The sequence below is a fragment of the Pogonomyrmex barbatus genome, unplaced genomic scaffold, assembly GCF_055798465.1.
Source record: "Pogonomyrmex barbatus isolate J1 unplaced genomic scaffold, ASM5579846v1 scaffold4, whole genome shotgun sequence".
Classification (NCBI taxonomy): Eukaryota; Metazoa; Arthropoda; class Insecta; order Hymenoptera; family Formicidae; genus Pogonomyrmex; species Pogonomyrmex barbatus.
Window position 1 is genome coordinate 351,997 of NW_028297138.1, and position 21,800 is coordinate 373,796.

At 32.4% G+C, this 21,800-nt stretch overlaps 1 protein-coding gene and 3 pseudogenes across 16 annotated transcripts in view; 2 read left to right on the forward strand and 2 right to left on the reverse strand.

Annotated features, from left to right (window-relative positions):
- pHCl-1 (pH-sensitive chloride channel 1) overlaps window positions 1-21,800 on the reverse strand; it is a 1,184,550-nt gene that overhangs the window by 116,809 nt on the left and 1,045,941 nt on the right. The window lies entirely within an intron of this gene.
- Window positions 2,793-3,410, forward strand: LOC148935541 (uncharacterized; annotated as a pseudogene).
- Window positions 3,727-4,346, forward strand: LOC148935542 (uncharacterized; annotated as a pseudogene).
- On the reverse strand, window positions 11,049-21,693 carry LOC148935543 (uncharacterized; annotated as a pseudogene).

The following is a 21,800-nucleotide window of genomic DNA, read 5'->3' on the forward strand; positions in this document are numbered from 1 at the left end:
TAAAAAGATTTATGACGTATCTCGTGGCGAACGGACGTGTGTTCTGAGGTATTCTGAGGTATTTTAATAAAATTCTTGTGTTTCTTAAGGAGTGTTAATTATTTTGAATGCGGCTTCCGTGGATTGCGCGAACGTACGGAAACGCGAGAGTGTGCGCAAATTGAGAAAGTATCCGCTGCGAGTGTTTTCGGGGACTTGTCCGGGATACAACGTCGATATCAAATGGCTTTGACTTCGACGACAAACTTAAGAAAAAGGTACGACAAGAAATGCTGAAAGCAGCGACATTGGCATCGACATTGGCAACGGTCTCTGCAGACCGTTATTGAAGAAGTGCGCCTGCTAATGGAGGAATCAACGCACAAATGAAAGGTGCGACGCAGTTACGTCAACACGATGAAGAGAGCTATGGCAGCTACAAGGAGGAGTGATACAAAACCAATTAAGTCCTTCTGAAAACGGAATCGCATCTGAAATCAAAAACGCGCGTGGTAACGGTAGAATTAAGTTATAAATTGAAGCCTAATATTTATAATGGGGAAGTTCCGTTGCGGCAAGTTTCTCGCAATTTGATTTGATGACACGGGCAAATCGTTGGAATGAAGCCGTGAAAATCGTCGCGTTGGCCTCGCATGCCAATGGACAGGAAGCGGTTTTAAAGAGTATATGGGAGGAAGAAAATTTTAGATTCGCGGAATTAAAAGCAAAATTAAAGTTACATTTCGGCGAGAGACATTTGTCCCAGATCTTTTATTCTCAGTTTATAAATGGAAAGCAAAACTTTGGAGATGATTTGGCTACGTTCGGTTCCGAAATTGAAAGACCTTCGCGATTAGCGTATTTCGAATGTTCTCACGCGATTCGGGGTAAAATTGCCTAAGCGCAACTCGTTTCGGCACTTATTAACAATTTTATGAGAAGAACTCTCGAACTGAAAGGAGTTCGCTGAGAAGAAAGGGAAGAAGAGAATTACCTCGCAGAAAAAGGAAAGATTTGGATAGAATTTTAAAGCGAATTTGGGAGAATACCAGCAGGAAAATCGAGACATTTCCGGTCGCAATGTCCTGTAAAGAAGGAAAACTAGGATTAGTTGTTTATATTATTAATAAAGTGATTCTCGGTATTAAATGTAATGTAAAAATTAAGGCAAATGAGAATTAGCGCTGTTCACAATGCGCAATTAACATTTCTTTATTACAAACTTTAATATATATATTAATATATTCAATTAACATAGAGAGGACCCTGATTAATATTAAGAAAAATTATTTTAAATTTAATAAATTTGATAAGAATTTTAGAGTTTTTAAGTTGAACAGAATTAAACAAGATTTGTTTTTATTACCGTGGAAATGAACGAGATTATATTTTTAGGGTTGATATGTGCTCCGATATTTCAATATTGAATAAGAATTTCATTGTTGAAAAAAGGAAGAAACTTGAATATAAAGATTTTGAAAGAGAAAATGAAAAGAAATCGAGCAAATTCTGTCTTATAAATATTTAAATTGTGACATTGTTATTACTAAAAAATAATACTTCTTTTTTTATCTACCGTTTTAAAAGAATAACTAAGAATAATTAATGATAAAATTAATATATTTTTTACAAATAAATTATGAAAGTTTTTTTAAAGATATACATTATATTATAGTTACATTACATTATATTATATTATAGTTCTTTTGATTTTTATATAACATATCAAGTAATACATCTATTGAGAAATTTATTGAGGATGGATTCAGAACAACCGTTTGTCCCTTAAATTGCTGAGTCGATTGTAAAACGATTTTTCACCTACCAAATTTTTATCGGATATATATATATATATATATATATATATATACATATATTCAGGATGTCCTAAAATTCGCGCATACGGATATAGTACTTTAGGCTAAGAGAAACAACTTTTTCCTTTAGCAAAATTGCGTGCGACAAGTAGTTATTGCAAGAGAATCGGTTAAAGTTGATGAATAAGCGCTCTTAGCTATGTGGCGCTCAGGGCAAGCGCGCGCTCCTCGCTCCCTTGTATCTAATTGTCGGTTAGTATTTATAATATCTTAAGATGCTTTCTTACAATTAGTTTACGACATTTTAAGACTGTACTTAAGATTGTCTCGAATCAATTATAAATATCAAATTTTAATCCTTTTTTGTATCGTATGGAGCTACGATTCTGCTGATAAATTATCTAAAATTAAAAAGCGATTTTTACATTTGTCACTCTTGAATTATTTTTCTTAGAAGGAAATTTTTTAAATTTTATTTTTTGTAAAAATATACACATTCGAATTTGAAAATTTTAATACAATTAAACCGTGTTACAATTGAAATCATTATAATTTCGTAAAAAGATCGTACAACAATCTGTATGGAATTATTTTAAAGCAAAATCTTTCTACTTTCATTTCCATAAGATATTCATCAAGAATGCTTTAGATTCTTTAGATGCACTAAAGAGCAAGATAAGAAGGATTTAAACATCGAAAATTTTATAAAATTACACTCTCTACGGAATTGAAAAGAGAAAAAAAAATTAAATTAGCATAAATTTAAATTAGCATAAATTTAAAGATTGAAGTCTGCCCTTCAAAACAGCTTATTAAAAACTAAATAATATTAATGAAAATGGCAATTGCTCGGTGTTCGATCATTTTACAAAATTATAATGATTTCAATTGTAACGGTTTAATTGTATTAGAATTTTCAAATTCGAATGTGTATATTTTTACAGAAAATAAAATTTTAAAAGTTTCCTTCCAAGAAAAGTAATCCAAGAGTGACAAATTGATATTGCTTGATGGGTCCTCAAAGCGCAACCGGAAATTAATACTCCAGGATTTACAGCATCATCTAGATGGATAAGATGATTTAAACTAGCGCACAAAATTGTTTCCCAAAAAGTCACAAAATTTATAACCAAGAAAACTCCAAAGTCAAAAGAATGTTTATAAGCAGAAAATCGATTTATCGAAAAAGTTAAATATTATATTGCGCGTTATGGACTTGAAAATATAATCAAACTAAAGCGGATTTCAATTAGAAACCCGCTTCATGCCAATCGTTCATTAGCAGTCCAAGGTACAAAAAAGGTTGAATGCACAGTACAATCAATATCGGCAACTACACTTAGTTATACCATACAACCAATAATTTCAGGCGATGGTCAATTATTATTTTCTCTTTTTATTATTTTAAAAGAACCTACTGAAACGTTCGGTCCACGAATACAGGAAATCATGTTTAGAGTAAATAATATTTATGTTATGGTTTCTATTGTACCTCTCGGTGCAACAAGGAAAAAATTTGGGATTCGGTCCGCCTGAAGGGTTGAAACCCACGAGGAGCGCTGGTAGGAGTACACGAAAAACTTGCAGTAACACTTACTATTCTTAATGCCCTTTATTTTCCTCGTTATTACAGATTAATCTTATATCTTTTAAAATAATTAATTTCCGTAGATAATATATTACATTTCCGCACTCGCGTTAAATAATTATAATTTCAATCGCGAATCGAGACGATATGTTAGAAATTTAGAAAGGAACTCCCACGGTCGGCGACTAGCCAGCCGTTTTTATAATATCCGCGGTTTCGAATAGCTTTGTACTAAAGTCCTCATTCGGATCATATATGGTAAAATGCAGTGAGCAACCTTCGTTCGCACGCTGTTCAAGAATTCGCAAACTTGCATTTTCAGCATAGCGCGGACTCGTTGCTATGCCGAAATGCAAGACTTATCGTGGTAACTCGGGCTACAACACTTCAAAATCTGGGAAATTGACATCACATCATTTTGAGACATGATTAAGAGAAATTTATTGTCCAAAGACTAGTCCAAAATCTGGTTTATTATTGGATTCGTGGACTGGTCATTGTCCCGATGTAATTGCAAGAAATAAACCAGAAAATGTAGAAGATAATGTTCTTCCGATCATACCAGCAGGAACAGCAGGTCAGATACAACTGTTAGATGTGTATGGTTTTCGCCTATGGAAAAATTTTATAAAATATTTTTCGGAAATGGTCATACTTTTAGATTTAGAAGTCAAATTGTATGCATGAGACTATATTTTAAAATTGCACTCGTTAACTCATTTCCAATTTTTATCGCCTAAATTTCAAAATTTATTTAAATATTCATGGCTTAAAAGCAGTTATATACAAATAGGTCTGACGAATTTAAAACGCCTGTAGATTATTATTTCAAAAAACATTCAAAAACAACATGTGATGTTTGCGGTGGCATAGACATAACTACTTGCACATGATGCAAGAAATCTCTTTGCTTGCAACATTTCTTTCACGATCGTCATCTTTGTTGTCAGTTTGAACCGTAAATAAAATATTTACACATTTACATTATTCATGAAACATAATATCTTGTAACATTTTATTGTATTATTATATAATTATATCGTTATTATATTATTACATATTGTTACATTTTTTCCTTCTTTTCCTTCTATATAAGCTTAAAACCTGTTCTACTTTCTCAAACATTTTTGTTACATAATTGATCTAATAAAGTAGTTTTCAAACATATAATGTATATTTATAATTTAATTGTATGAATATTAAATATATCCTGGGAAAAATTTCGCATATAATTATATATATAATAAATTATATATAATTATACAGGGTGTCCCCAAAAAAATGTCCAAGCGATCATATGCAAGTAGAGCAGACTAAATTGAGTCGAAAAATCCTGTACTATTTTGCGATTTTCGCAATAGTTAACGAGTTATTAATTTATGAAAATAGTCAAATTGCAAGCGCATGATGAGATAGAAGGATAGAATCCCAAATCCACGCATTCGCCATCGTTAGACACGCGTGGAGTTGTTGATTGCAAGCGGCATTGGTTATGCTTTCATCTATGTACGTGCGCCTAGCGTGCTCCAAAGTAGAAAACGAAAGAGTGAACGAGATGGTATGCTTGCTCTTTTCCCGCACGTCTGATTAGCTGTCAATGATGTTGAGTTTCGCAGCGAGTTTGACAGTTCGTGATAATTTATTCGGAGTGTAAGTGACTCATGTTTGTGTCTATTATTTTGCAGGTAAGTTCTAAGAAGCAATATAAGTAATGTCATTTTAAATGTATGTATTTTTCATTTTATCCTTTATGCGTTTGTGCTTTTCTCCAGAAATCAAAGCTACAAGTGTTCAGATATTATGGTCTGTACAGATTGTTGTGCAACTCTTGATCATATTATAATCATATTATACTTGTTTAAACAATACATCAAAAACATATATTTAATAATTATTAATAAAACTGAATCATCTCCTTAATGAAACAGTATTAATAAAAGTATAAAAAAACATATTGCATTTATATCAAAATTACATATACATCATACTTTTTCAGGATATTCAGAAAAAAAATTGTAAAGCAACATCCTGAAATATTTGCAACCAACAAATTGTAAGTAAATTTTAAATAAATTAAGAAAAAATATAGATTAAAAGTTAATCAGCTGTATTTAATGAACAGACTTAATGGTTTGTAACATAATAAACGAGATTGACAAAAATTTACTTACAAAGAAGAGAAATAGGTATAAAAAATTATAATATGTGTCCTAATTTATTTTGATTTCTTTCAATATTTTAACATATTTTTCTTATTTTTCTCCTTTTCTCTTATTCTTATATACAAGTTTACGCAAAATTTATCAATACCTAGGAGAATCATATTTAGAAGAGACATAAATGATGCCCTGAAAGGACTTAAGTCTTTTTCAAGTGAAGTGTCAGTGACTAATGTTTGTGAGCCATAATTTATTACCTATTATCTATTATCAGGTAGGTTCTTTGAAGCAATATAAATACAGTCATTTTGTTGTGCTATTAAAAAAATATATTTAGTAATTAGTAATTTTTTAGTAATTATTTTATAGAATTATCTTCAATGAATTTCTTTAAATATTTTAATGCTTCTTTCTCTTGCAGGTTTACACAAAATTTATCACTGCTAAAAGAGATAATGAAATGACTTTGTCAGTAATATTATTATCAGGAGATACGGTAGTGTCTCAGCTATACTGCTCACTCAATTGGTTCCTGTCTGTCAAATGCAATTGAATATATATATATGTGTACGAGTAAACCTTTAAATTGATTATGAAATTATAGTTTTAGATGAGTATAAAAATGTGTTAAATATTACAATTTTACATAAACATTTCAACTTAGCTTTTTACTGTTCGTAACTATCTTTATGGTCTTTTAATTAATTAACTAATATTAGTATTTTTTTTACGATTTTTATGAAATATTCATACATAATTATACACTACAAAGTCATATGTCATTAAATTTGACATATTGGGTCCTTTTAGAGCATTATCATCATTATTTGTACTTGAACGTGTTTAATTCATGGAATGATTAGATTCAAATTTTTATGCACATGTATTAATAAAAATTGGCAATTCTCATATAATATTTTAGTATCAATATATATATAAACAGGTAAAAATCGAATCAGATTTTATATATCGTGTTTAATTTAAAATAATAACGCTTTCAAGTTATTTAACATAAACAATTATGAGATATTTATTTAAATAACTTATCAAAAAGATATATTTAATAATTATTTTAATAAATCAGAATTATCTCCTCAATGAATTTCTTTAAGTATTATAACTTATTTTTTAAGTATTATAAGTATTTTTTCTCTTGCAGGTTTACACAAAATTTATGAATGTTTAGAAAATACATAAATGATGCCCTAAAAAAATTTAATACATCAAACATAATAATATAATAATTTTGTCAATCAATAATCAAGAGACACAGTATTGTTTCATAATAAAAAAGCACAAATATATGTGGTATTTGTTTTCGTATATCGCCAAGAATCGTTCTCCCACTTCCCCGTACTATCACTTTCCATCAATCCCATCGATTTTGAGCAGTGCTCGCGAAATGCCACGCGCACATGCACAACGCACGGTCGATAAAAAAGATCAGCTGCGGATCCTACATCCGGCCATCCTCCATTGCATTTACCCTCGAATACCTACGGCCGTCGTTATTCAGTTCTTTGGACACATAATTGTTTTCCTTGGTCGCCAGTTCTTCCTCTTCATCCATATCCATATCCATCATCATCATCATCATCATCATCATCATCATCATCATCATCATCATCATCATCATCATCATCATCATCATCATCATCATCATCATCATCATCATCATCATCATCATCATCATCATCATCATCATCATCATCATCATCATCATCATCATCATCATCATCATCATCATCATCATCATCATCATCATCATCATCATCATCATCATCATCATCATCATCATCATCATCATCATCATCATCATCATCATCATCATCATCATCATCATCATCATCATCATCATCATCATCATCATCATCATCATCATCATCATCATCATCATCATCATCATCATCATCATCATCATCATCATCATCATCATCATCATCATCATCATCATCATCATCATCATCATCATCATCATCATCATCATCATCATCATCATCATCATCATCATCATCATCATCATCATCATCATCATCATCATCATCATCATCATCATCATCATCATCATCATCATCATCATCATCATCATCATCATCATCATCATCATCATCATCATCATCATCATCATCATCATCATCATCGTATAACAGTAACCAGGGTTTCATAAGGTCAGCGGACGAAGTTTGGTGTGGTCTATCGTGATCGCTTACTTTGCGAACTACATAGCAATTATTTCGCAATACCTTCTCTATTTTATAGGGACCAAAATATTTTGCTGCAAATTTTGATCCTGGTGCTTGTTCAATGCACTTGATTGTTAGTCCCCTTCTTAATACAATCTCGCCGCCATACATCTTCTGTCATACCTTCGCTTGTTTTCCTGTTATATCTTGGAGATATTATCCCTTGCATAACGTCGAAGTTCGTCACGTTTCTCTTGGAAAGAAGATGTCCACTCTTGTTTTAATAGCTCACAAACATTATGATCTTCGCGAAGTCATGCATGCGTATCAAATAATAGATAGAATGGTAATAATAGATATTTATGCTTTGTTGCATCGTTGTGTTGAAATACTATTGCGCTAAGTCCAAATACTTGTGCCATTCTTTTGGCTTCGGAGCGGTCAGTTTAGTCAAGAGTGATATGAGTACAATTAATTCGTTCAATCTGACCACTCGCCTTTGGCACTCCAGTAGTCATAAAAACATGTTGGATATTCTCACGCTTGCAGCAATCAGCAAAATCTCTAAAAGTAAATGCCGTTCCACGATTCGAGACTATTCGTCGGGGTTTCCCAAATATCGTAGCTTGTTGTCTTAACCAATTCAACATTTCAATCGTACCCATGGATTTTGTCGCCAAAAACGTAAACTTACTGAATCCGTCTATCACAGCAAAGATGTATCGATAATTTTTTTTAATTGAAGGCAGAGGTCTCAAATGGTCAATGATCATGATAAATGTCTAAAGGGATTTCACCCTTGTCAATAGGACAAAGAAAACCTTCTTGCTTGCCCTGTCATTTGTCCGCTAGTGCAGTCTATGCAGTTGCGAATAAGTTTTTCAATTTTTGAATGCAAATTCTGAATGTGATAATCGCATTTAATAATTGCTTCGATCTTCACAACGGAGAAATGTCTTCGCTCACGTGGCGCGTTTGATTATTTGTGAACACATTGCTTTAGGAACAACTAGACGAGTGTCACCGTCGATTTTTTAAATAATAATTTACCATTAATAGAATACTCTTGAGTCTTGCCTTCCTTTAGTTCGATAATTTTTTTCGTATATTCATCGTTATTTTGAACCTTTCGGTGTCAAATCGTCAGTCCGTCTTGATCTTTGTCCGTCTTGATCTTTGTCAAAAAGAAAATTGGCAGAGGGTTATGACTTAGTGCGTCCACGTGATTTATATTCTTGCCAGGTCGATGTTCGATTTGATAATTATAATCTTCTAGAACTAACGCCCATCGCGCCATCCGCAAACATAAATTTTTTTTCGCCATTGTGAGTGTAAAGGCGCGACAATCAGTCACGATTTTAAAAGGTATATGCAACAAATACACTCGAAATCTTTTCAAAGCTTTAATTATCGCAAGAACTTCTAGTTCGTAATTAATGTATTTTTGTTTTGTCGGCGTCGTCTTGCCACTTGCGTAATACACTGGGTGCATCGCGTTGTCACTGCTTCATTGCAAAAGAATTGCACCATATTCGAGAGACGATGCGTCAGTGTGCAACTCAGTTTCCGCACCAATTCGATCAAATATTAATACAGACTACTGTCTATGAGAATCGATTTCAATCGATTTCAAACGCGTTTATCTCTGCTACGTCAAACTTAAATGCCACTTCTGTCTTTAACAAATTTGTTAGTGGTCGTGTTACAACAGAATAACCAGGAATAAATTTTCGGAAAAATCCGGTGAAACTTAAAAACTGTTGTACTTGACAAAGATTAGAAGATACCAGAAAGTTTTTCACTGCTTCAATTTTGTGTTCCGATGGTCTATAATACGTTCGTCCTCCATTATGACCTAGAGAATCAACTCGCTTTTGGAACAATTTGCACTTTTTTCAGTTAATAACTAATCCATTGCTTGTTAATAACTACCAATTAATAACTTATCACTTGTTTCTAGCATGATTTTGAGTCTCTCTAATCCATCATCGTAAGTAACAGAAGGCATAATCAAGTCGTCCATATAGACTAATATAATGTGGTTCCTTATTAACTCCTTAGGTACAGCATTTATATATTTCTGAAAGACGGCAGGTGCATTGCACAATGGCATCCCGAATGGCATCCTAGTGAATTCATAGTGGCCGTGGGACTACAAACGCCATATATTTTCTACTAGCTTCGTTTACAGGCAATGGAAAACCTCGCTCTTCGGATCAAGAGTATTAAATTCTCGCGTTCTGCAACGCATCAAGTTGATCCTTTATTAAAGAGAGAGGGTAAAGGTCTTTAATAATTTTCTTATTGAATAGTCGATAGTCTCGTAGAGCCATCTCTTTTTTTCACTAAACCAATAGGACTAGCATAGTCAAATACCGAAGGCTATACAATTCCGACCTCCAATCATTCATCGATTTGCTTGTTTACTTTGTCTTTTTCATCTGATGTTAATTGTTGCGGTCTTAGGTTAACTGGTTAACTGGTTCATCATCTTTTAATATAAGTTTCATTCGCATGCCAACGTCATGCACTCGTTTTGGCTTATAATTATCTATTAACTCTTATAATTTCTCTTTAGTTTCTATATCTCGTACATAAGATAAATCCACCGAGTTATTTTCCGATTCATAATCCATCAAAATTTGGCATATTTCCAGAACATTATTATCAATATCTATCAGTTTAATAGTAGCCTAACGCCTAACTTATCATTTAGAGCTATTGTACCAAGAAAATCCTTTCCTGTAAGTAATTCGCGAAAGCTCATTTGAAATCACATGTATAGTTACCAAGTATGAATATCCATTTATCAGTTTTGTACGAAATTCTCCAATCGTTACATTCTGTTCTGCACCTACCATGGAATGGTATCTATTTATGCACAAAATTCTGTGAGCCTATCTTAATAAATTCGTCCGCTTGCATAATTATTAAATTGCTTCCCGTATCTGTAATCGCCTGTACGGGAACACCATCGAGTAACACATCTTTATGATGCTTGTGCCGCAATGAATAAGTTATCACGCAACTATTCTCTCTCGTCTCTCGTCTTTTGTTTAGTCGAACAATTTGATGCAATGTGTCCATATTCGCCACACTCAAAGCACTTAGTGCCTTTTTCTTTGGACAGTTCGCGTTAACATGGTCTTTCAAACCGCAGTTGAAGCATCGCTTCGTTAGTACGCTTTTCTTTTCGGCACTCGCTACTCTTTTCTCACTATTGTCGTCTTTAACACTTCTATCACTTTTATTACACAACACTTCCACTTGATCCTCGATGTTGAAGAGGTTAGATATCGCCTGTCTTTTAGTCATATTCTTGTCATTTTCTTCGAAAGTTTGCAGCATCTGCTCTCGTGTCGAAAATCCCTCGTGCAAGATCTCGCAAGTTCATGTCAGGAATATCATCGATGATATATCCTAAAATTTCATCATCACTAACTGAGATTAAATTTGTCAAGATCACCTTCTCGTGAACATAATCGTGGAAGATTTCGCCTTTCCTCCACATTCACGCCTCAAAATGTCGCCTCAACATAATCTTGTTCGGCCGGTGGTGAAACATATCACGTAATTCGTCGAGTAACTCGTCAGATGCTATTGTGATGTATTCCGACTTGGAATGAAATTAATTTAAGGCGCATTCTTTAAGCTTTGTACCGATCAGAATTTTTGTTAGGTTATCGTCAAAGTTATATGCTATTTGTAAGAAACCTGTCTTTCCCAAGTTTCGAAATCTTCTGCATTAAAGATTAGTTTATTAAATTCGTAAAGTAGATCTGCCACTGCCATCACGTTCATTTTCATATAAAATTCAGGGGTGGATGCACTCACTGAACCGTCAGAAGTTGTTCCTCCTTACTGACGTCGTCATTCGATCATCGCGTGGTAATTCGTTGCGCTGCGATATGCGCAACTCAAGCTCACGTCGCGCCACAGCAAGCTCTCTTTCGGCTAACTTTTTCTCCCGTCGATATAACTCACATTGATGAGCTAGGATCCTAGCTTCAACGGTATGGCTGGTTCTTTCCATTTCCACTCGGCTTGCCTGACCATCCGCATCATCTTCACTCGCATTTCTTCGAAAAGCTTCTATTGACATCAAAGCATTGTCGCATATACCGCCATTTTCATCTATCGTATTCGCATCTTCGTCGTTATTACTTATGCGTAGTCACTCACCGTGAGGATCTGCGGTCTTCAATCGTTTTATGAGCTCAACTTTATTGTCCTTCGTACTCAGGCCCTTTTTCCCCAGTATCTCTTTTAGCTCAGGCAGCTTGAAACTTCGGGCTTCTTACAGTCGTCGTCATCGAACCATTATGTGCGCCTCTGCTTTGTCGTCCCTTATTCGTTAACAATCAGTTCGTTATGTAGCTCTTACGTAGATCGTCGTATGGCATATTTTACTCGCTCGTCGTTTTTTTTGTCAAACGTCGCTACAATTCTACGTCGTCTCAACTTTGGATCGTCGAATCGTCACCAATCCCACGTGACTACAGCCTCGCAACGTCTTAATTTCGGATCGTCGTTAATCCCGCGTCGTCACAAACTCGTAGCGTCTTGATTTCGGATCATCAATCTCACCTCCAGAATTGTGGTATTTGATTTCATTTATCGTCAAGAATCGTCCTCTAGCTTCCGTACTACTATTACTATTACTTCCTATCGATTTTGATCGCAGCGCTTGCGAAATGCCATGCGCACACGCACAATGCACACCCTTTTCAACGCGCGGTCGATAAAAAGGATCAGCCGCGAATCTTACATATATACATACATAAAAGTACAATACAATGAAAAATATATGCATTCAAAATGACAATACTCATAGTGCTTCTTAGAATTTATCTATAAGATAATAAATTAAAGTGATGCTTAAACATCACTTACATTCCGAAACGAACTATGACCAATAATCAAACTCGCCGCGAAACGACATCGTCGATCGCCAATCGGACACGTGAAAAAAAAGCAAATATTATTATATATATTATATTATTTCGCTCGTTCTTTTGTTCTCTATCTCATTTACTCTCATTGTGCGTATTATAGAAAAAAAGAATATCAACTATAAAAGGTGTCAATTATAGACGCGCTTTTCTTTTTAAAAAAAGATAAAAAAAGAGTGCTAAGTATAGAAAAAGAAACCAAATTAAAAGATAACACTAATAATACTTTTTATTGTAAAAAAATATAACTTAAGTGGTATGTAACTTTGTATCATTATTGAAAACTCCTTCTATTTTCATCCAAGTAATTTTAATCCTATTAAAAAAAAAAATTCTATTACGAAATTGCCATACCTAACTCAATTTTAGTTACATGTAACAAAATTAAATAATAAAATCTACATCACAGACCTTTGTGTTTCCATTGAAAAATCTTCTTAGTGGTAACTCTTTTTGTGGTAATAGCTTTTAATTCCTCTTTAAATAAAAAATTTATTTCTAAATTGCCATACTTAATACAATAGTGATATCATTTGTATAATCAATAATTAATCCCATGTCATGTGAACATTATAAATGATATATTCCTAGTTAAAAATTATAATATTTTATAAAAAAATAAAAACAAAGTCTAAGTACATATCTTTGCATTTAAGAGTTTTCCTATTAAACCCAGGTATTATATTCTATAACCTTTAAATCCAGGTATTATATCACAATCTTATTAAATTCAAATAATATCTAATAGTCAACCCTAATATGTATATTATTATATGTATATTTATATAAAAGATTTGATATAAAAAAAATGGCACCAAGTTATAGCCTACCTCGAAAATTAAATGTACAATTGCTTTTAGAAAATGTAAATCAATCAATGATTCATATCTTTATATTCTTATTGAAATCTTCTTATTCTAAAACCAGAATGGTAGTAGCTTTAATTGTTCTTAAAAAATAATGATATCATAAAATTGCATTTAGCTTAACTAATATATATATATCATATTATATAAAAAATTTGATATGAAAAAAGTGGCGCCAAATTATAGCCCCATTATCTCGAAAGTTAAATGTACAATTGCTTTTAAAAAGTGTAAATCAATCAATGATTCGTATCTTTGTATCTTTGTATTCCCATTGAAATCTTATTCTATGACAGTAACTTTAATTTTTTTTACATCTACACGGATTTTTTCATATTACGTTTAAAAATTAAATTTTTTATAAAAAATTAATCACCGAGGAATTTTGTGTATAATTATTATATATATAATTATGATATTGCTTTATTTCTTTTCATGCTATCAACATCTTGATATTACATATTATACACATTCTACAAGGAACAATTAAAGTTATGATGCAAACAGAAAAAAAATAAGTTTGTAATGTTATATGCACAATTCTTTAACTAATTGTAAATTAGGTTTATGTATTTACCTCTTTAACAGCTATTTCGAATATTCTTTAACAGCTATTTTTAATTTCTGAAGGCTCTTAATTTTCATGAACTTGTCTTTCCCGGATCATTTGTAATAACGTCATTCCAGTAGCTCGATTAAGATTATAGGTTTGTTTTTTATTTCTGAACTTCCTGAACTAGTGCAAGAAGTGCACACTAAAGCGTTTTCTAATGAAATGACATGTCCCGAAATGACATCAACGATACTGTTATTCCATTGCAACAGAACTTAGTGTATGAGTTTACTGAACTGGCTGCACTGGGTTTAGAATCAGTGCAAGCAGTGCAGGGCAAACGAAATTCAATCAATGGTAATTTCGAACACTATAAGATATTCAGTAAGTATGTAAATACAATCAGTAAGTATGAAAGTAGAAACATTCTTAGAATATAAATTTCAGTATCTCGTTAATATTGTTTATATCTTAATACATAATACTTGAGATATGCAAGTAAAATTCGGCATTCACTGTTTAAAAAACAGTATTTATTAAATACTAAATTTGTAGAAAATTTGTAGATTAGAAAGTCAGACGCTAATGGATAATAATTAATAATATTATATAAATATTATATATATCTGTTTTTAAATTTATATTGTTTAATGTCTTACAAATGCTTGAAATTTTTTTGAAATTATTTTTTCTTATTACAAAGATTTTATATTATATTAAAATTTGATTTATGTTGTAGCAATTATATTTTCATGACTCTCACGACATTTTTTTCGACAATATTTGGATTTCGCCGAATTATCTGTTCTCAGAAAATCGCACTAAATACACGCAAATACGAAAACGTTGCATGTATTCATATTCGATATCAACTCAACAGAATAGATTTATTTTTTATATTCTCTTGTAATAATTTCTTTTTGTATTGTTCGGAACTAAACATATATTTCATATATTTCTATGATTGTTATTTTCAAATACCGAATTCCTGCGGGTTGAAAAACATAATTTAAAACGTTTAACGATCAAGACAATAGACAAGAGACAAACAATAATAGCAAACAGGTTCGTCTTCGAAATTGTATTTGTTTGTAAGAATTAAGATATTGTTATTTAAGAATAATCTTGAAGGAGAAAAGTATAGGGAGAAAGCTATACGGAACAACAGACGGGAGATTCGACCGACGGACATCGATGTGTACAGACGTGTTCTTAAATTGAATAAAAGACATTTTGATAAATTGGACTTTTGCACAATATTCTTTCCGCCTCCGTCTGGCATTCCATACCATCGAGAGACACAGTCGTGGCTCGTCGCCAAGTGTGAGGGCCAGCGCTTCACAAACGCGAGACCGGCCGTGTTTCTTTACACGAGCCGACGAGTTACTGACCATCAAGATTATTGGATCTCAGTAACAGTTGAACCGATCAATTTCTAAATAGGCGCAATCGATAGCTTAGGTTCAAATTACATAATAAAAGTGTTTTTAATTTTCCTCTCCGTGTCGTATGAGTGGAAATATTACGATTCAAAGTCCGATACTTAGAAATTTACTATTAAGAAACGTCGTCATTATTATTATCGTTGTCCTCCGTATGGGCTACGGTTGCAATTTTCGTCACTACGCGGCGGCGGCGATGAAGCCCTCGATATGAATGTTATATAATTTCATAGTCATTTCGCAGTCTCTGCATATTTTTTCTCTTTTCGCAACCTCTCCAGATATCTCCGCAACCATTTCGCAACTTTTCCGCATACTTCCGCAATCATTCCGCAATCATTTCGCAATCCTCCCATAATTTATCTTCGCAATCTTTCCGCATATCTCTGCAACTATTCCGCAACATTTTCACAATCTCCGCAACTATTCCACAACTTTTTCAGAAGCTTCCCGAATATCTTTGCAACTATTCCGCAACCTTTCTGTAACCATTCCGCAACTCTTCCGTAACCTTTCCATATATCTTTGCAACTATTCTGCAACCATTCCGCATATTTCCGCGATCACTCCGCATTCCGTAACTCTTTTGCAATCTTTCCGCACATATCCGTAACCATTTCACAAGTCTAATCTTTCCATAACTCTTCCGCCCTTTCCGCGTATCTTTGCAGCTCTTCCGCAATCTTTCCGCAATCATTCTGGGACCATTGAAACTCTTATAATCTTTTCATATAACTTTGCATCTCCTTCGCAACTCTTCCGCAATCGTTCTGCAACTCTTCCACAATCTTTCCGTATATTTTTGCATCTGTTCCGCAACACTTCCGCAACTTCCATTTTTCTGCATATCTTTGCACTTCTTTCGCAATTCTTTCACAACTCTTCTGCAACCTTTCCGCAACCATTCCGCAATCATTCCAAAACTTTTCTACAATCTTTCCGCATATCTTTGCACCTCTTTCGCAACTCTTCCTTTAAAATTTTTCTGTTCCCATTTTAAAAATTTTTATTATATATATGTATTTATTATATATATGTTTATTTAAAACTAAGATTTTGGCATAGGTGTGACCTTGAAAATCTAAAAAATATTTTCAAGGTCATTTTTCATTTTTTTATTTTCATGATCTATAGATCTAAAGAATCATAAATAATGCAACTTTGTACTTTAATTTTAAAATTTTTCTACCGCCATTTTGAAAATTTTTATTTTTAATCATACGGACTTCAAATTTAGTATTTATGTATGTTCATTTAAAACTAAGATTTTGGCATAGATGTAACCTTGAAATTTCAAAAATGTTTTGAAGGTCATTTTTTATTTTCATTGATCTATAGAGGATTGTAAATAATGCAACTTTGTACTTTAATTTAAAAATTTTTTTGCCACCATTTTGGAAATTTTTAATTGTATGGACTTCATATTCGATATTTATATATGTATTTATTTAGATTGAACATTTTGGCACAGGTGTGACCTTGAAATTTCAAAAATATTTTCAAGTTTATTTTAATAATTTATAGATATAAAGAATTGTAAGTATCGCAATTTTGTATATTAATTTTATAATATAAAATTTTATATATTTTATAGTATAAAATTTTTCATTTTGAAAATTTTTATTTTTATTGGTGATTTATGGACCCACACAAGTGACATTAAAGTATAAGTATATTTATATAAATATAAAGATATAAAAAAGATTTTATTAATTAAATAAAAAGTTATTTGATTTGAAAGTTACATAAAAATTAAAATATTTTATAAATATGGACAAGATTTTATCTAAAACCAAACTAACAATTTGAAACTATATGAGCTGTAATACGCCGATTTTATTGAAACTCAGTACATATATTTATAGAGCAATTAAATTATTTAATACTTATTATTAATATACTTAATGTAAAAAAATTATTATTTAATTTTGATTTAAATTTATTCTTTTATTTGGAAATCTGCTCTAGTTATCTCCCGTACATGAAGATCCTGCCTTTGTACGTGTATCACGTGAAAAAATGAAAATGAAAAAATTCATAAATATCTTGGTTCTTTAAGTGCTATTAATTTATGAACTACTTTATTCGATTATGATGAATTGACAATTAATATGCGTCAATAAGGAGACAGTATTTATCGTGAATTGTTATCGAGAATTCGTATTGGTTTAGTAACAAAATCTGATTGTGACATTCTCGAAAAAAGAAAAATATCTCTTAAAAATGAATCTTTCGAAACAAGATTAAACGAATTATGCGATTTTATTAATAATTTGCCATCTGACACAATGTGTTTACTGGCTATTTGCCATATGTGTGACGTTCTTAACATTGCAATGCATGTTAAGAACATTGCATGTTAAATCGTAATGCTTCAAAAGAAATATTATTAATTGCAGAAGATATAATTGATTGTGTTCCATATATCAAAAAAAAAGATATTGATAGATAATGATGATGATGATACTACAAAGCAGCTGGGCTTTTAAAGCGAATTATAATTAAAATTGGAGCGAAAGTTATGATAACGCAATATTGACGCTAATTTAGGTCTTATAAATGGTACAATTGCTACAGTTACTTCAGTTGTGTAGGATATAACTAATAATTATATTGAAAAGAGTAATTATATTGAAGAGTAATTATATTGAAAAACTTCTTTTATCGTCTGGTTTGGAATATTTTATTGAAAGAGTAAGTATTATTAGAAAACAATTTATCTTTGACTTATGACATTACCATTCATAAAAGTCAAGAATTGAGTTTGCAAAATGCTATTATGGATATAGGTAATATCCATATTTAGTTTCGGTCAGGTTTATATTATCTCGAGTAACGTCTTTGGATGGATTACATTTAATTAATTATGATCCTTCATCTGTAATAGCTAATGAAGAAGCTATTGTAGAGTATAATCGGTTAAAACAAATACATAAACCAGAATCAGAAATGATTACTGTTTCAAAAAAGTATTATTATAAAATTAAAGATGTTTCATGGATATTGCCAAAAATGATTAATTCCGTTCAAGAGTCAAATGTAAAAAGTATTACAAAGTATTGGTTGGATTTTGCGTGGTTTTCAAAATATAGAAAGTTTCATGTTATGTAAATGCAATATTACGATGTTTATCGCATATAAATATTATCAGAAAACATTTATTTAATTGTGATAAATATTTTAAATTTATTTGGGCATCGATATGAACATGGAATGAATAATTTGAGTACATATGAAATACGACAATCTTTAGGAGAATATTTTTCCTATTAAACGAGATGCATTCGAATTTCTTACTGCTCTTTGTACAAAATATGATTCTCAAAAATTTAATACAGCATCAAATTACTTTTACTAATCGATGCAAATCGTGTGATGATACAAAAGTTATTATTGATAATAATTTACTTTTTCTATTTCTATTAAAAATTTGAGTAAAAAAAGTTACTGAATGACTTATTAATTATATATTCACATTGATCAGTTATATAACAAATTATGTGAACGTTGTGGAAGAAATGATATATTATTTAAAAATGAATTAACATCGACAAAAGAAATACTTGTTATTTGTCTATTTTTTATTGGAGAAAAATGAATTAATATAGATACCACAGAAATTTAATTTATGTACTATACTAACAGCAAAAATATTAATAGCTAAAAAGTAGTATAAAGTAAATGCTATATTTCATCATGGGACAAGTATAGAGAAAGGTCATTACACAAGTATATTACACAAATATAGAGAAAGAAAATTTTGGATTGAAATTGATATGCAATTTAAGAAAAAGCAATGGTTCAGAGATGCTAAAGATATATTATTTTTACAAAAAAGTTTAAATAAAAATATGTTACGTCCGAGCTTCGGAGGAAAGGAAAGATCGATTTGTTTAAGAGAGAGAGTTCAGGTGAACGCACGGAACTGCTTTTATTCTTTCAGATCGTCGCTGAGGCAACGACCTGCGAGTCGAACGCATCCTTTGAGCACAGGGTAACAGGTCAACGTCGATGACGCTATAACTCGTGCCTGCGCTAACGCGATCGGTCCGTTTTTTGATCAGAGAACGGAATCTTTTTATCTGGCATAGGACGTCGTGCAATCCTTAGAGTACGGAAATGGATGACGTTTTATTTTAAACAAGGAATACGAATTTTAATTTTAACATTGAGTTTTAATTAAACAGAATAAACAAATAGAATATAACGTAATTTTACAAATAATTACAGTAAAAATTTATTGGAAGTTACATTCGGATAAAATGATAATAATAATAATAATAATAATAACAATAATAATAATAATAATTGGCTACATAATATTTCGTCTGAGTAAAAAGTTGTCAAAAGATACATTATCCCAAAAAGATAAAGGTCATAATAATAATAATTTATAGTTAACATTTCAAGAATGCAGTCATTTTCTTAACATAGTTCGGTGTGTGTGTGTGTGTGTGTGTGTGTGTGTGTCTGTGTGTGTGTCTGTGTGTGTGTCTGTGTGTGTGTGTGTGTGTGTGTGTGTGTGTGTGTGTGTGTGTGTGTGTGTGTGTGGAGATGTGTGATGGAAGGAAAATTTGGATGGATTTATTAATCGAGTTCACGGATTCTCATGGTTGAAGGTGGGAATATTCTGTAGAAGTATCGGACAAAAACTAAAAATGGATAAAAAACTCCATGGATGTATATTACGATGATGTCGTCAGGGCGGTTCTTACATAATTTCGGTTAAATCAATGGATTCCTATAGTAAATGATCCCGGGGTCTCGGTGGAGATAGGGAACTGGGAGAGAATGTCCTGAAACATAAGTTCCTCCTCGAAGACTACCGGCGGTACCGGTGGAACCTCTCCAACGAATTCCACGTTCGACGTGGAACTCACTGATGAAGGTGGGGCTTATGGGCGAGGTGGCGACGGAACGCGAGGCGTCGCAAAAGTGAGAGAGAGAAGACAGAGTGCGAGGGGTCGAGACTCGCGAGGGTGAAGGGAAGGTTCTGCGGAAAACAAGAGACGGAGTGCGAGGCGTTGAATCTCGCGGCGGAAATTCGGGAGACGGTGCGTGAGGCATTGGGACTCGCGGCGGTAGTGTGGAGATGCGCGAGCCGAGGGTTCTTCCATTGGAGCGCGAGATCTGTCCTCAGATGGTAAAATTCCGATGCTCGGGTTGGACTCTAGGAATTGTTGATAGGCCTAATCCAACAGGCTTCGCGCTCGCAATCTAGCTTCCCGCCGTAGACCCGTCTAATCGTTTTGCGGTTAACTCTTGAGTTGTTCACTATCAAGTTTACGGATGTTAAGTTTGGGTTGCGAAGATACCGCGGAAGGAAACCAGAAGGAAATAAATACTTTGACTTACTTTTAGATATGTTGTGGTGATAATCCTGGTACTGGTGATAGTATTGGTTCGCCGGAACACACTCACTCGGATTGAAAAAGATGTTCGAGAACTCATTATGAATGTTCACTGGCAAGGTTCCGGGGAATACGACCAGAATTTTGAATAACAGAGGTTGCGATTGCAAAGAGAGTGATCGAAGTTGCAGTTTATGTAGAATTTCTGGAGATACGGGGAGGTTCTAGGGCATGTTCCTTATATCTAATTGAATTTTTGGATTTTAGGCTTTAATGCCTTTCAGCGTATTAAATCTAACTTATCAACTAAAGTGGTATCTCGTATCTCGAAAAATACTTCTCAGCTCTTCCGGGTTGGTTAAGTTGAGTTCCCGCCCCCGACTTTTGGGAAGGGGGAAATAAAAATATAAAAAAAAAGATTTATGATTTCTGTTACGTGATGGAATTTTAATTGTTTATTACCCTAATTTATGAGCCCGTTAGGAAAATTTTTATCTTTATTAAGCTTTCCCGTCCTGTTGGCGCCAAGACTATTTGTTTAAGGAAGAGAAAAGCGTGGGCAATATAACTTTTGTCGAGAAACGAATTTTCCGAGATATTTCGAAGGCTTTCGAAATTGTTCGAAAGGGAGGAATTGTGGAGTACGTAGGACAAATATATAAACAGCACAATATGAAAATATGGATGCAGATTTTACATAACATTTTCAAATTTTCATAAATAATTTTCGTATAAAAGTTTACTTTAAGCTAAATTTGCTTATATTTCATTGCATATAAGTTAATTCTATATTATATATACATAATAAATTTATTAAAGGCAATGATAATTTTATATTAATTTTTATATAATTTTATATTAACACTGATATAAAGTCGTACAAGATTTTTTTATCATAATATTATATAAT